The sequence below is a fragment of the Lytechinus pictus genome, chromosome 3 (assembly GCF_037042905.1).
Source record: "Lytechinus pictus isolate F3 Inbred chromosome 3, Lp3.0, whole genome shotgun sequence".
NCBI lineage: Eukaryota > Metazoa > Echinodermata > Echinoidea > Temnopleuroida > Toxopneustidae > Lytechinus > Lytechinus pictus.
This window is the reverse complement of record NC_087247.1, coordinates 68,784,401-68,796,724: the sequence shown is the minus strand read 5'-3', so window position 1 is coordinate 68,796,724 and position 12,324 is coordinate 68,784,401. Positions and strand designations below refer to the sequence as shown.

The 12,324-nt window shown below is 37.6% G+C and overlaps 1 long non-coding RNA gene across 1 annotated transcript; it reads left to right on the top strand.

The window, feature by feature from the left end:
• The first annotated feature begins 1,125 nt into the window (after positions 1-1,125).
• LOC129256774 (uncharacterized) lies at positions 1,126-11,181 on the top strand. Its single transcript, XR_010293159.1, has 4 exons — positions 1,126-1,196; positions 1,877-1,942; positions 7,328-8,536; positions 9,146-11,181. It is a non-coding gene; the product is annotated as an uncharacterized LOC129256774 (long non-coding RNA).
• Positions 11,182-12,324: the final 1,143 nt, after the last annotated feature.

Genomic DNA, 12,324 nt, shown 5'->3' with positions numbered 1-12,324 from the left:
CACCAAATAGGCCTATAATTCCAGTTATTATATTTTTATGCTTTTTTTTTCATGATTACCTAAAATGATTGCCTGCTTTTAAGGTTTGAATATAAAACATTTCCAATCCGTACTTACGTTCGCGTTAGTGGATTGGTGAGATATGTTAGCTCTTCATTAATTCCTAAAAACAATTCTTGAAATGTCCCTTTTTTCTATTCTGAATATCAAAAAAATTTCAGCGCGCGCTTACCGCTTGCATCATTTGTATAGTGAAATACTTGTTGTCTTAGTGAATTTCTACGAACACGCATTAAATGCACCTTTTCAGGTTTGAATTCCAAAAATTTTCAGCTCGCGCTTCACGCTCGCAATATTTGATTAATGATATACGTATCATGTTCATGATTACAATTTCTACAAAAAGTGTTTTATGTGTTTATGTAATTCTAACAAAATAAGCAAGCGCTTGGCGCTCTCATTAGATGGCTATGGTGAGATATGTATGCTCTTCATGAATTTCTTTTAAAAAAGTCCTTAAATTGACCATGTTTGGGGTCAATATATGCAAAAAAAAATTCAGCTCGCGCTTCGCACTCGCATTGTTTAGTGAGACAGGTATGTATCATGATTGTAAAAATTTGCTTATAGTGTCCTTTTTGTAGGTCTGAATATAAAAGAATTTCAGCTTGCGCTTCGCGTTTGCATTGATTGATCAGTGAGATACATATCTGTTTAATTGCACAATCCTTAAAATTTCTCTTTCAGGTTTGTATTGGCCTACCTGGCAATTGAGCGCGCTTCGTGCGCCCACCAAGTGACTCAAAATTTTTGCTGGTGCCCCCCCCCCCCCATGCCGTGACCCAAGGTACGCCACTGTTCGGAGGTTACATGGTTAGGTCAAAGTTAATTTTTAGGTCAACATTAAATTTTACATGCAAGACTCTTATGACAAATATTATTTCATCCAAGTTATTTCACAATGAAGTTTTGATAACAATTCTGTTGCGTGCCCTTGAAAATCAAGATATTTCTGTTTATTTTCATAAGTGGGCGAGACACAAAATCGCTTATGCCTTGCTATGTTATTGGATTCAAATTGATTTTCTGAAACTCCTTGGTGATAAAAGCATGTTTTTCTCTTATTTCTTTTAGGATGAGGATTCATTCAGTTTATCTAGGTTTATGAGACTTTGCTGAGAGTGGAACCAGGAGAGGTATGTAGTCCAGTTTCCTTTATATACCTTCAGAGCAGTTCCACTTGTTACGAGATATTTGATCAGATATCCTTCATTGTCCTGAATACCAAATCTTATGAAATAAAAGCTTATTCAAGCATGAATCATAATGCATGCTTTATTTCAGTAAACACTGTTGTTCTCTGATATTGCTCAATTTTTGGTAATGCTGTTTATTTTGAAATACATGTACCACAATAAAGTAGTAAATTTTTGGAATGAGAGAGTCCAAGGGAAAGAACAGACATTTAATATTCTTAGAATTGAATGATAAAAGACAAACGCAATATACAGGTACACAAACTCTGAAAATGTTTGAAACAGAATTGAATTTCCTTTGTGGAAATGCCCTTCATCGCAGTATTTCTTACCTAAAGAAAATGATCCAACACTATACTACATAATGTAATACTCCTCGATTTTATAACAGTTTTATGAGAATCCATACTAAACTGAATTATTTTTACTGAAAGTTTTCATGGAATGATATATAAAACATTAGGGTTTGAAGAGGAATTTATTTCGATGAATTCACCCTCTTGCTAGATAGTATCTGACTTGAAAACTATCCAGGAAATATTAATATTTGTATTGCAAATTCAGGGAAGATACAATTAGGTATTACATCCTTATTCCTTGGGTTTTTTTTTTTATTGCAGGTCAATTCTGCTGTAATGCATGAAGAGAAGAATGTACATGAATCGAGAGGACATGAATGAAAACTGGTATGCTTCATTCTATATTTATAGATAATGGCTCCATATCTAGCTTGATGGAATAATACTTTTCAGAAGATGATGAAGTGGATCCTAATGATTTGATTGGTTGCATTTAGTGCATAGTCTTACTTTACTATACATGGGTAAACTATAACAACTGGTAATGTTTTTGAAATGACGATGGTTTATCAAATAACAAGGATGCATACCTTATAAAACTTATGAAAAACATCATTTGTTCGGGAGTTCTTTGAAACAAATGAAGTGGAGGAGCCGTGGTGTAGTGGTTCTGACTCTCGCCTTGTAAACAGAGGGTCGTGTGTTCGAATCCAACCACGGTCTGGCGTCCTCTGGCAAGGCGTTAATCCACACTTTGCCACTCTCGACCTAGGTGCTAAATGGGTGCCCGGTAGGATGTGAAGGCCATTGTAGCTTGTCCAGTACTCTGTGCGCCTCATCGGCGACTGACTGGAATACTCCCCAGTGAGTGGAGGATGTGCAAACATTGTGTGCGGGAATGATTGATTGAATCCGATGACTGGGGTAATAATATAACTGTAAAGCGCTTAGACACGTCGTTCCGATGTATTAAGCACTATATAAAAGCGGATTGTTATTATGATTATTATAATATTATAATTCCCAAGGTATCTTGTGTATATAATTCTTTCTGAGACCATTGAGGATAATTTGTTAATCTTTAATTGTAACCTAAAGAGAATTACAATGATGATATGTATTGGTTAAGAAATGGATTATATTTCTGATAGTACTGTTTCCAAAGAATGATGTATACACACTTGGGGTTTGAAGAGGAATTTAAGTTCCTATGAATTCACCCTCTTGCTAGATAGTATCTGACTTGGAATCTATGAACATTGATTTCAATGTGACTTATCTTGTTTGTTATATTCTTTATCTCATTAAATATTCAATACCTTTTTTTTTATTGGAGTCTTTTTAAGGTAGTTATATCATTAGTGCAAGGCTCCACAATAACTTTTTTCTTGGTGGCTGACCAGCCCACCAAAATCATCAATGTCATATTCTTGGTGGCCCGCAAAGCAAATTTGGTGGCCCTTAACCCTAACTAGGCCGGGCTTTTTTGGCTGTTCTGTGGCCGGGGGGGGGGGGGGGTTGATTCAACCCCCCCCTGAGATCTCGGCCGCCGATCGCGCAAGCGCCGCAAAAATTTGCACGCTGGTAGTGTGCGATGTAATCTACAAGGCTGTATGGTAAAATTTTCCAAAATAATGAGATTTTATTTTATATGAATTAATTATGCTAATTTATGCATAAATCATACTTTTTGCTCTAATTCACTAAATAAAGCTCCTAGAATGCAAACTTTTGGTAAAAATATTCTTTGTAGCATTCTTAACAATGGCAATTGAAAAAAACTTCGGTTTGGAAATCAATTTCTTATGTATTTTATTGTTTTATGAATTTCTTATGTATTTCTTTGTTTTCCAACCTTTTGTTTTTCTTTGTTTTTTTTCACCAGATTTATTGCACAACCTTTTTGAAGCATAATTATGCTAAAATCAATTGCTTTCAGCTGTTTAAAGTAAAAATAATCATATCTTTATGAATAAGATGAGAAAACTCAATTTGCATTGACTTTGTACACAAAATCACGTTTTGGAACAATTTTTGGTCTGACATGCACTTACAAAATGTTGCGTAATTTCGGAACCGCGTACACGGGCGTCGTAAATTTGGTCTCAAAAGATGCGCAAGACTTAAAAGTATAAACTCTGCGAGTGGCGCGGTCAAAAAATTTCGCGCGGTGGAATGATCGCAGAAAATGTTGAGGGGGGGTTGATTCAACCCCCCCCCCCCCCCGGCCATTTTAGGGTTAAACAATAGAAAACATTAAAATTTATCAAAACTTTTGTAGCCCAACTGTGTCACCAAGTTTGGGCTTTTACAGAATTTTGGTGGCCCCACTCTTATTTTCGGTTGCCCCGGGCGACTGCTATTGTTGAGCCCTGATTTAGTGACAGAAGTTAGTTTTTAAAACATGGCCAAACGTTGTGTCAGCAACAATTCTCTGCATCTGTAACTATCCTTACTGTCACCAATATGTATTTAAGCCTTTCAGTCACATTTCTGCATATTCTTATCTGTATCATTTAAATGTTTCAAACTGTATTTTTACTGCTTGTGAGGACCAATGTCCTCTAATGCCCTGGTCAGATATGATGAGTCAAAGCTCAGCAACATTTTTATACGCCTGTTTCGACGGGATGTATTATGGTATCAGGCTCGGTGTCCGTCCGTTTTTTCCTTGTAAACGCGATAACTTCAGTTTAACTTTACCTAGGCTCATATAATTTGGTGTGTATGATACTAGCATGGATCCCAGTCAAAAGGTCAAAGGTCAAGGTCACAGTGACATGTTTTCATCTTACCCTTCTGCAGTCCTTGTAAACGCGATAACTTCAGTTTAACTTAACCCTCAATCTCCCGGGGTATTTTGATTCTTGTCATTCCCGGGGGGGGGGGGGGGGCCATTATTTGCATGATGGTAGAGAATGACGTAATCTACGCAGTTGCATTTGTAAATTTCACTGAATTCATATATTTTTATTTTATATGAATTAATTATGCTTATTTATTCATGAAATCATACTTTTTGCTCTGATTCACTAAATAAAGCTCCTAGAATGCTATTTTTTGGTGAAAATATTCTTTATAGCATTCCTAACAATTGTGAAGGAAAAAAATTCTGGTACCAAGACCGATTTCTTATGTATTTTATTGTTTTTTTAAATTTCTTATGTATTTCTTTGTTTTTTTACTTTTTGTTTTTTATTGTTTTTTCAATGGAAATCGTTCCAGACTTAATTCTGATCATAAACAAGGCAAAATTAATTAAGTTTAATCATTAAAAGTAGAAATAATGATACATTTATGAATTTTTGCCAAATACACAATTTGCATTGGATTTGTACATGAAATCACGTTTATGAGCAATTTTGGGTCTGACATGCACTTACATAATGTCGTAACCGCGTACCCGGGCGTCACAAATTTGATCTCAAAATTTGCGCGAGACTTGAAAGTAAAAAGTCAGTGAGCGGCGAGGTCAAAAAATTTTGCGCAGCAGGTATATCGCGAAAATTGTCGAGGGGGGGGGGCCATAATGGCCCCCCCCCCCACCCCCCCCCCCCCGGGAGAATTAGGGTTAACCTAGGCTCATATAATTTGGTGTGTATGATACAACTTGGATCCCAGGAAGCCTATTAATTTTGAGGTCAAAAGGTCAAGGTCACAGTGACATGTTTTCATCTTACCCCTCGGAAGTCCTTGTTAATGCAATAACTTTAGTTTAACTTAACCCTAATTATGGCCCCCCCCCTCGACAATTTTCGTGATATATCTGCTGCGCAAAATTTTTTGACCTCGCCGCTCACTGACTTTTTACTTTCAAGTCTCGCGCAAATTTTGAGCCCAAATTTGTGACGCCCGGGTACACGGTTACGACATTACGCAACATTATGTAAGTGCATGTCAGACCCAAAATTGCTCATAAACGTGATTTCATGTACAAATCCAATGCAAATTGTGTATTTAGCCAAAATTCATAAATGTATCATTATTTCTACTTTTACTGATTAAACTTAATTAATTTTGCCTTGTTTATGATCAGAATTAAGTCTGGAACAATTTCCATTGAAAAAACAATAAAAAACAAAAAGTAAAAAAACATAGAAATACATAAGAAATTCATAAAACAATAAAATACATAAGAACTTGATTTCCAAACTGAAGTTTTTTTTTAATGCGATTGTTAAGAATGCTACAAAGAATATTTTTACCAAAAATTAGCACTCTAGGAGCTTTATTTAGTGAATTAGAGCAAAAAGTATGATTTATGCATAAATTAGCATAATTAATTCATATAAAATAAAATCTCATTATTTTGGAAAATTTTACCATACAGCCTTGTAGACTACATCGCACACTACCAGCGTGCAAATTTTTGTGTCGCTCGCGCGATCGGCAGCCGAGATCTTAAGGGGGGGCCATAATGGCCCCCCCCCCCGGGAAGGACAAGAATCAAAATACCCCGGGAGAGTTAGGGTTAACCTATAGGCTCATATAATTTGGTGTGTATGATGCTAGCATAGATCCTAGGAATTCTATCTATTTTTAGGTCAGACAGTCAAAGGTGAAGTCGCCACCTTCCACTTTTCTTGCTTGACCAATAACTCCATCTTCCGCTTTACAGGCGGGCATATTATGTGCTCGCCTTCGCGACTCTATGGTTCAGAATTATATTTATTATATGCTTTAAGTCTCAAAAAGTGTTTCCAGAGAAGCTCAGAAAGATGCCATCCGTATTGGTATATGTTATGATATTATTATTACATCATGATTAATACTAGGGGAATGATGTCAGATTGTCTATGCAGATGGTCAGGTTTATTTTGCCTTCATATTAACTTGCACCAATTGTTTCAAAAAATTCATGGCTTCAGTTTTTCTTGCAACAGTTGCTTTCTTCTACAACATGTTTTTGACACCACGTTTCATGTTTCCCTTATACAAAAAAAATGTTGCTGTGGTTTATGGAGCCATGTCTTATCCCTAAGTAGACTGGGAGGCTGATTCAGCACCCCCCCCTCAACATTTTTCGCGATAAATCCACTGTGCAATATTTTTTGACCGCGTCACTCTCTGACTTTTTACTTTCAAGTCTCGCGCAAATTTTGAGACCAAAATTGCGACCTCCGGTTACGCAGTTCCGATATTACGCAACATTTCGAAAGTGCATGCAGGCCCAAAATTGCTGGAAAACGTGAATTTGTGTACAAATCCAATGCAAATTGTGTTTTTAGCCAAAATTCATAAATGTATCATTATATTTTGTTTTACTGATTAAAATCAATTAACTTCATCTTGTTAATGGTCAAAATAAAGTCCCTGACAATTTCCATTGAAAAAACAATAAAAAAACAAAAAAAAGTCGAAAAAGAAAGAAATACATAAGAAATTTAGAAAACATAAGAAAATAAATGTGATGTTGTAATTTCTTTAATGTACATTTGAACAGATCCCTGTAAAGAGTCTGTGTACCAAAAATTAGCATTTTAGGGGCATTATTTAGTTGATTAGAGCTAAGTTTTCATATTACGCATAATTAGCGTAATTAATTAGCAATGAGATTTTTCACCGAATTGGACTTCATAGTTTTGTAGATTATGCCATGGGTAACATGCTTGCCAATTATCGTGGCGATCGCGCGATCGACTGCCAAGATCATAAGGGGGGCTGAATCAGCCCCCCCCCCCAGTCTTCTTAGGCATCAAAATAGCCCAGTCTATTTAGGGTTAATCAGCCTTAAATGATTGATTTATTTTATTTTTTTATTCTGTCAAATAGGTTAATGATCTATAGAGAGACATCAATACAATGATTCTGCTGCTTGCCAAGTGACAAATTGCCATTTGAAATTGTTCACAAGATGTAGAAATTGCTGCCTTCTAAACCTCTTCAGCAGGGATGTAGTCTAGTCAACATTTTGCGGGCCCTTGGCCTTGGCCTCATCCCGAGTCACTTGTACAAAGTCTATGGAAGCATTTTTCACCAGCAACCTTGTGACGTGGAACTACCAGCCTCGATTACATCGCAACTCTTCAGTTATAACCAACTCGTGAAGTCAAGTATTTTTTATGCAAATATGATGAATCCAACAATCAGGCCTCTATCAGGAATTAGATATGAAGTAGTTCTCACCATGTAAATTAATACAAATATCATTTTTGTCTCGCCCACCAGAGGTGAAGGCGACTCTTAGGGATCCAAATGTTGTCCGTCCGTCACAAACCTAATGACACATGACTCCACAACCGTAAGTTGCTTGGATGGTAGATGGACTTGAGGGACCTGCATGTTATGCTGCAGTCGGAGGTCACATGGTAAGGTCAAAGGTCATTTTCAGGTCAACGTTAAAGTTTACATGCAGGTCAACGTTAAAGTTTACATGCAAGACTCTCTTATGACACCTAACTCCGCAACCGTAAGTCACTTTTCAACCAATCTTGGATGGTAGATGGACTTGGGGGACCTGCATGTTATGCTGCAGTCTGAGGTCACATGGTCAGGTCAAAGGTCATTTTCAGGTCAACGTTAAAGTTTACATGCAAGACTCTCTTATAACACCTAACTCCGCAACCGTAAGTCACTTTTCAACCAAACTTGGATGGTAGATGGACTTGGGGGACCTGCATGTTATGCTGCAGTCAGAGGTCACATGGTAAGGTCAAAGGTCATTTTCAGGTCAACGTTAAAGTTTACATGCTAGACTCTTATGACACCTAACTAGGCAATCGTAAGTCGCTTTTCAACCAAACTTGAATGGTAGATGGACTTGGGGGACCTGCATGTTATGCTGCAGTCAGAGGTCACATGATAAGGTCAAAGGTCATTTTCAGGTCGACGTTAAAGTTTACATGCAAGACTCTCTTGTGACACCTAACTCCGCAACCGTAAGTCACTTTTCAACCAAACTTGGATGGTAGATGGACTTGGGGGACCTGCATGTGAGGCTGCAGTCGGAGGTCACATGGTAAGGTCAAAGGCCATTTTCAGGTCAACGTTAAAGTTTACATGCAAGACTCTCTTATGACACCTAACTCCGCAACCGTAAGTCACTTTTCAACCGAACTTGGGGGACCTGCATGTTATGCTGCAGTCTGAGGTCACATGGTCAGGTCAAAGGTCATTTTCAGGTCAACGTTAAAGCTTACATGCTAGACTCTCTTATGACACCTAACTCCGCAACCGTAAGTCACTTTTCAACCAAACTTGGATGGTAGATGGACTTGGGGGACCTGCATGTTATGCTGCAGTCAGAGGTCACATGGTAAGGTCAAAGGTCATTTTCAGGTCAACGTTAAAGTTTACATGCTAGACTCTTATGACACCTAACTAGGCAATCGTAAGTCGCTTTTCAACCAAACTTGAATGGTAGATGGACTTGGGGGACCTGCATGTTATGCTGCAGTCAGAGGTCACATGATAAGGTCAAAGGTCATTTTCAGGTCGACGTTAAAGTTTACATGCAAGACTCTCTTGTGACACCTAACTCCGCAACCGTAAGTCACTTTTCAACCAAACTTGGATGGTAGATGGACTTGGGGGACCTGCATGTGAGGCTGCAGTCGGAGGTCACATGGTAAGGTCAAAGGCCATTTTCAGGTCAACGTTAAAGTTTACATGCAAGACTCTCTTATGACACCTAACTCCGCAACCGTAAGTCACTTTTCAACCGAACTTGGGGGACCTGCATGTTATGCTGCAGTCGGAGGTCACATGGTTAGGTCAAAGGTCATTTTCAGGTCAACGTTAAAGCTTACATGCTAGACTCTCTTATGACACCTAACTCCGCAACCATAAGTCACTTTTCAACAAAACTTGGATGGTAGATGTACTTAGGCGACCTGCATGTTATGCTGTAGTCAGAGGTCACATGGTAAGGTCGAAGGTCATTTTCAGGTCAAAATTAAAGTTTACGTGCAATGCTCCTATGACAAGTGTTATTCCATCCCAGTCATTTCACAATGAAGTTTTGATACAATTCTGTTGCGTGCCCTCGCAAATCACGATATTTCTGGTTATTTTCATAAGTGGGCGAGACACAAAATCGCTTTTGCCTTGTAGTTATAATCCGGAGGGGGCATTAAGCGTTGCCCCTGTCCGTCCTTCCGTCCGTCCCCCCCCCCCCACTTGGTTTCCGCGCAATAACAAAAAAAAATATTAAATGGATTTTAAAAAATTTTGGTGTGTAGGTAGATGACACCAAAATTCAGGTTAAGTTTGAACTTGGAGTCCGCAGGTCAAAGGTCACAGCTCATTAAATATGCGAGTGGGTTTCTGCATGATAACTTATGAAATATTCAATGGATTAAAAAAAATATTTTGGTGTGTAGGTAGATGACACCAAAATACAGGCTAAGTTTAAATTCGGAGTCCGCAGGTCAAAGGTCACAGCTCATTAAATATGCGAGTTGGTTTCCGCATGATAACTTATGAAATATTCAATGGATTAAAAAAAAATTTGGTGTGTAGGTAGATGACACCAAAATACAGGCTAACTTTGAATTCGGAGCTCATTATATATGTGAGTTGGTTTCCGCATGATAACTTTGGAAATATTCACCAGATTTTAAAAATGTTTGGTGTCTGGGTAGATGACACCAAAATACAGTCGGGTCACATCAAATGACCAGACTGTCATATCTTCTGTTAGAGATTATTATGGTAAGGGTGAGTCTTTAGGTCAAAGGTCTTAATTTGTTCATTATATAAATGCATATTGGTTTCTGCGATTTTAAGTTCAATCATATAGAATTAATTTCTGATTGCGTTAAGCGGGGGCATCTGTGTCCTTTGGACACGTCAAATTTCTAGTTGTATTTTGTTCAAGATTTCACTTTTACTGACACAGTAACTTTGTACATATATTTGTTTCAAAAAGTGTATTTGGTAGATAACGGGATTATTTTATTCTTTAACCCTTTGAACCCTAAATGATTTGGGGGCGGCCGTGACCCATACCCTAAATTATTTGCACATATCGACCAAATTCACAAACTCCCATGATTTGAGCCCCAATGGCATCTTCCCCTTGCTGGTACCCCGCCCCTGCCCGGCTGAAGTTGTTTAACTCCTTGCAGACCTAGTCTACCAACAGAAATATCTTTAGTGTCTGTTTTAGGCTCAAAATCACTGCTTTGACTCTAGTCGGATTTATCAGTAGCTCCCCATAGTCAGGAGGTGACTCGCCGTGTTTTACGCAGTGTAATTACTGCACATGCCAGACGAGTCTCCGCAGTAGAGTAGCATATTTTGGCCATTTTGGATGCTACAACCTTCTTAAATCAATACCAATCTTGTTTGAAATTATTGATTAAGTATCCCTGTTGTGTAGTAGAAAGATGTTTTTTTAAGATCACTTAACAATTAGAATCCATGTTTTTTCCAGCCTATTGGGTATTGGCAAGTTCACTGCTATGAACTGGTTCAAAGGGTAAAATGTTTGAACAAAATTTGATGAAACAGTAAAAATATTTGGAAATGTTTGCATCTAAAAAGTGGAGAATGATACTTTTGAAATAATATAACAAGGCCACTTTTCACTTTGTATTTAGTAACATTATATGAACTCCACAAAGCCCTGGCTATTTTGAAATTACATGGGGGGGGGGGCTTTGAAAACGGCAAAACTAAATTATCACTAAGTGTTTGTATGATTGAAGAAATATCTGCCAAATTGTAGTAAAGTTAGTGCTGACAAATTATCAAAATAGTTATCAAAGTTAAACACTTAACCAGAGTGGTCTTCAGTGTAATATACCATAACACTTTCTCATATATGCTGGTAGTTCCTAATCTTTGAATAGTGTGACTTTCAAATTTGTTATGACAATTAAAACAAATAAAGAATTCACCTCTATCCATTTTATACAAGTACATGTATTTGTGTGACTTGTTGCCTCCTGTATTCTGGATGGTCCATTTATGAAGTTTACATGTATATGTATTACAGATTTTAGTACTCAATGGGTTAAAGTCTATCTTTAATTTTTGTTTTGCTAAATTCCCCAAAAGTACATGTACATGTCACCATTCCATTTCATTACTAGGTTTTATTGATGCATGTGCCCTCCATTTGTATTGATATGCATTGAGCCAACCCCCAATCCTTTAGGCTTAAAGACCCTGACCGGGGTAAAGACAACCATACATCAACAGAAAGGTAATGATTCATAGTATACAAATATACCAAACATATTACATACATTTCCTTCCATTAGTTAAAAAATTGAATGGAAATCAGAGAAAATCGCTCCTCCCAAACTCGTTTCGATTGAGCACCCCCACGTCGCATGGAAATGATGACGTCATGTTGTGTATGGAGGGTCGTGATTCTAAGGTCTGTGTACAAAAACACTGGGTGATTTTTTAGCTCATCCGGCGCGGAGGGCAAGATGAGCTTGTGCCGTGGCGTGGCGTCTGTCGTCCGTCCACAATTTCAAAATGCTTCTTCTTCGTCATTTCAAGTCTGATTTCAATTCTGTTTGCTTTTTATGATAGCATTAGGTGGGGGATTCAAAACTTCTACACAGAATTTTGAAACTCATTAAATGTGCTAATTTATGTGCATTTTTCAAAATTCACAAAAAATGCTTCTTCTTTATTTGTTGACCGATTTTGAATTTTTTGCTTCCATCTGGTAGAGCTTCATGGGGTTCACCAAACTTCTACACAGAATTTTGACATTTTGAGTAGAACAATTTTTATGCTTATTTATGTGAAATTAATTTATGCATATTTTTAAAAATTCACATAAAATGCTTCTGATGTATTTGTTGACC